This window comes from Amia ocellicauda, chromosome 9, assembly GCF_036373705.1.
Source record: "Amia ocellicauda isolate fAmiCal2 chromosome 9, fAmiCal2.hap1, whole genome shotgun sequence".
NCBI classification, from domain to species: domain Eukaryota; kingdom Metazoa; phylum Chordata; class Actinopteri; order Amiiformes; family Amiidae; genus Amia; species Amia ocellicauda.
Window position 1 is genome coordinate 11,357,043 of NC_089858.1, and position 5,106 is coordinate 11,362,148.

The following is a 5,106-nucleotide window of genomic DNA, read 5'->3' on the forward strand; positions in this document are numbered from 1 at the left end:
GCTCTTGTCTCAGGTGATCCCTGACACATACGCCTGTCAAGAAATCGTTATTACTTTGCTTTTTACTTGACTCATAGTGCGTGAGTGCTAATGTCTCAGCCGGAGAAGATTTGAAGTCTGAGCTGAATATTCTCAATTTAACAATTACTATAACACTGTCTGTGAAATTCTACTTTCTGAGATGTCTTGAGACAACAAGAACTAAAAGGGACTTCAGCTTCGCCTGTAGAAGATGGATGTAAAATTTTGAACATGCAAACTTTCTAAAATGTTTGCACAGAAACGTATTTCGGAGTAATGAGTGTAAGCAAAAAGGAGAAGAAAAAAATAATCATTGCTCAATTCTGCCGCCAGAGGGCATAAGAATATTGATTAACTGGATTTGGGATGCTTTCAGTTGTTTTAGTTAAAGGGTAAAGCAGTCTGCTTTTGTATATATGAAATTAGCATGGGCAAATAGTGTTTCTTTATAGAGGAAAATGCTTAAAGCACAGCATTTTTAGATATGATGCACCCTACATTAAAAAAAAAAAAAAATCTTGTCATCTTGTAATCTTGTCCATTCAGCCCCATTAACTGTAGTTCTGCAGCAATAACTCTCAAGAGGTTTGTCTCACCCAAAACCATTTCTGGCCGCGTGCCGGAGCAGACTGCATGGATATGGCAGTTCCTCAAAATGGAAGTGCACGGTTTCATTATAAGTGAAGCATATGTGGGAAGATAAATAAGGCTCTGTGAAAGGAGTCCCTTTTTTGTTTGCCCTCATCATGGTTGTCTGGGATTATTTCTGCCTTTCATCCCAACAGCGTTAGAAAATGCACAGCTAGATCTCAGTGGAAGTTGAATGTTTCACCAACTTTGAATTGTACAGCAATATCTAAGTAATAACAACTATATTGAAGATAGATGCATTTTTATGCTGTCCTTTCCTGCCCTGGTTCACTAAAATTCACCTTGAGAAACAAAACAAAAAGCACTATCATTTTATTTTACGCACATAGAGTAATTCAGAGTGGCATCCTGTCAGCAGGGATACCAGTGTATCACAGCACACAAGTGACCGGTCATGTTTCTCCATTTGATTTCTGTACAGAAGATCCTGTTTATCCTTGGGACACTTTTCCAACTGTCGTAACACCCTTTTTGCAATCCTTACCGGGCATACTGTCCGGTCTGTGTTACTCCAACAAAATACTCATTACAAACCAGCCTACATTGTTGGAATCAGGTGTGCTTTTTTAAGTCGGTAAATGTGAGTAATTACAATAATGCAGCCTGAGGAAATGGCCTAATTTCATCTTGGATGAAACCAGTTTGATTACACTGTAGTGCTTCCCAGATTACTTTTAACATTGTGCCCATTTCTATGTAACAGTCCACCTCTATTCACTCCCTCTCACTCGTTACCTCTCTCAAGATACGCCACAGGCACCAAAGTTCATTATTGAACGAAATATGAAATACAAAATTATATATATACAGCTCTGGAAAAAATTGAGACCACTGCAAATTTTTCTTAAATCAGCATCTCTACATGTATGGCAGCCATTCCATTCATATTTTTATTTGGAATTTGGGAGAAATGTTGTCAGTAGTTTATAGAATAAAACAAAAATGTTCAATGTTCATGTGTTCAACACATACCTATAATTAGTAAAACCAGAGAAACCGGTTGCAGTAGTCTCTTAATTTTTTCCAGAGCTGTATATATATAGACACACACATATATACATATTAACCCAAATGCACTCACAGTTTTCTATATTCATCTCCGCCTGGATGAGCCACTAACCCAAGTTAATCGAGCATTATACTTCAGTAGTAGTTTAATTGTAGCTGAGATCACAATCCATGTCAATCCAGGTTTAAATGTACCAGACTAGTCAAACTGCACTCAGGGGCAAAGCATCTGAGATGTGTGGGTTAGAGTTAGGGACGAAAACCACTATGGCAAAAAAGGGAATCGGCTACATCATTAAATTTCAAGCAGCATGGAAGTCTGAAGCAGATAATTCCTTAATCCAAGACTGCACAATCCAGGGTACTATTGTTGTAAGCAAGGTCACAGATTAGACTACAATACCAGATTAACAAATCATAGTTCTGCACTCAGCTGGTTATTCTACATATTTTAATTGTATTGTTTTAAGATTTGCAGTCATGCCTTAGCGTGGTCAGGTTTCTTTAAAAGAAAAAGCGGTTTGTGTAATATTCCTAATATTCACATCTCCTAACTTAAACCCTGTGACATATTGTAATGTTCATTATCAGCTATGGTCTGTGGAGACGTTCCGACGAACTCTTCCTAATTGCTACCAATATTTAATTGCAATGAATCCCTTTGCCCCACCACTAATTAATGGCACAATTGCCCTCCAGCTACCTTCCTTGGATTAGACTGTACAAAGGAAAAATATTGATTTACAGCCTTCATCAAGACTATTTTAAAATTCCAATGCAAACATTTACACTAGTTTCTAGATAGTTTTGAACCCTGTACTGACATTGTATTTTCCTGAGCTAACACGAAAAGACCGCTGCAATGGAATCACTGTGCTGGATCCCAGGAGGAATGTTGAGCTGTGGGTTGATGTCCCAATAAGCTCAAGTTTCTACCGGTCAAAGGTGAAGTCTCGGTGACATCTCCCAATGTCCCAGTGCAGCAGGAGGCAGTATCAGGCTGGTAGCCTTGCCGTGCATCATAGTTCACACAGGTATTCAATGTGACGTGTAGTTACAAGAGAAACTAATACAGTAAAAAGCTCCTGGCAGTGCCATTTATCTCTGTGACCTGAATATTCTTAAGGTTTGTAGGTCACAAGAGGTATGTGATAGAGATATTTTTCTTGTTGTTGTAATGTATATGTAAAGTATAAGGTGAGTACTTATCACTGGCAGCTAAGTTAAAATAATTATATTTTTTAGTTTTTTTTGTGTAAATGCATCACTTATAAACTGTTCCTTACCAAAGCTGCACTGGTTTGTCTATTGTACATCCACAAAAACATCACAGAATTTCATTTAAATTAAGAAAGTATGAAACACTACAGATATGTATCCTGTTGTGGTAAAAGAGTTCAGAGGCCAGGGCTTCAATTACATATACACCAATGTATATTAGTATTGTGCATAGTATTGTGTAGGTCCCCATCTTGCCGCCAAAAAACCCTGACCCGTCGAGGCATGGACTCCACTAGACCTCTGAAGGTGTGCTGTGGTATCTGGCACCAAGATGTTAGCAGCAGATCCTTTAAGTCCTGTAAGTTGCGAGGTGGGGCCTCCATGGATCGGACTTGTTTGTCCAGCACATCCCACAGATGCTCGATTGGATTGAGATCAGGGGAATATGGAGGCCAAGTCAACACCTTGAACTCGTGATTCATCAGACCAGGCCACCTTCCTCCATTGCTCCGTGGTCCAGTTGTAGGTGCTTTCGGCAGTGGACAGGGGTCAGCATGGGCACCCTGACTGGTCTGCGGCTACGCAGCCCCATACGCAACAAACTGGGATCCACTGTGTGTTCTGACACCTTTCTATCAGAACCAGCATTCACTTTTTCAGCAATTTGAGCTTCAGTAGCTCCTCTGTTGGATCGGACCACACGGGCCAGCCTTTGCTCCCCACGTGCATCAATGAGCCTTGACCGCCCATGACCCTGTCGCCTGTTCACCGCTTTTCCTTCCTTGGATCACTTTTGATAGGTACTGACCACTGCAGACCGGGAACACCCCACAAGAGCTGCAGTTTTGGAGATGCTCTGACCCAGTTGTCTAGCCATCACAATTTGGCCCTTGTCAGAGTCGCTCAGATCCTTACGCTTGCCCATTTTTCCTGTTTATAACACATCAACTTTGTGGACAAAATGTTCATTTGCTGCCTAATATATACAGTGAGGGGAAAAAAGTATTTGATCCCCTGCTGATTTTGTACGTTTGCCCACTGACAAAGAAATGATCAGTCTATAATTTTAATGGTAGGTGTATTTTAACAGTGAGAGACAGAATAACAACAAAAATATCCAGAAAAATGCATTTCAAAAAAGTTATAAATTGATTTGCATGTTAATGAGGGAAATAAGTATTTGATCCCCTATCAATCAGCAAGATTTCTGGCTCCCAGGTGTCTTTTATACAGATAACTCTCTGAAAGGGAGTGCTCCTAATCTCAGCTCGTTACCTGTATAAAAGACACCTGTCCACAGAAGCAATCAATCAATCAGATTCCAAACTCTCCACCATGGCCAAGACCAAAGAGCTGTCCAAGGATGTCAGGGACAAGATTGTAGACCTACACAAGGCTGGAATGGGCTACAAGACCATCGCCAAGCAGCTTGTTGAGAAGATGACAACAGTTGGAAGAAACACAAAATAACTGTCAGTCTCCCTCGGTCTGGGACTCCATGCAAGATCTCACCTCGTGGAGTTTCAATGATCATGAGAACGGTGAGGAATCAGCCAGAACTACATGGGAGTATCTTGTTAATGATCTCAAGGCAGCTGGGACCATAGTCACCAAGAAAACAATTGGTAACACACTACACCGTGAAGGACTGAAATCCTGCAGCGCCCGCAAGGTCCCCCTGCTCAAGAAAGCACATGTACAGGCCCGTCTGAAGTTTGCCAATGAACATCCGAATGATTCAGAGGAGAAAGTGAAAGTGTTGTCAGATGAGACCAAAATCGAGCTCTTTGGCATCAACTCAACTTGCCGTGTTTGGAGGAGGAGGAGGAATGACCCTAAGAACACCATCCCCACCGTCAAACATGAAGGTGGAAACATTATGCTTTGGGGGTGTTTTTCTGCTAAGGGGACAGGACAACTGCACCGCATCAAAGGGACGATGGACGGGGCCATGTACCATGAAATCTTGGGTGAGAACCTCCTTCCCTCAGCCAGGGCATTGAAAATGGGTCGTGGATGGATATTCCAGCATGACAATGACCCAAAACACAAAGCCAAGGCAACAAAGGAGTGGCTCAAGAAGAAGCACATTAAGGTCCTGGAGTGGCCTAGCCAGTCTCCAGACCTTAATCCCATAGAAAATCTGTGGAGGGAGCTGAAGGTTCGAGCTGCCAAATGTCAGCCTCGAAACCTTAATGACTTGGA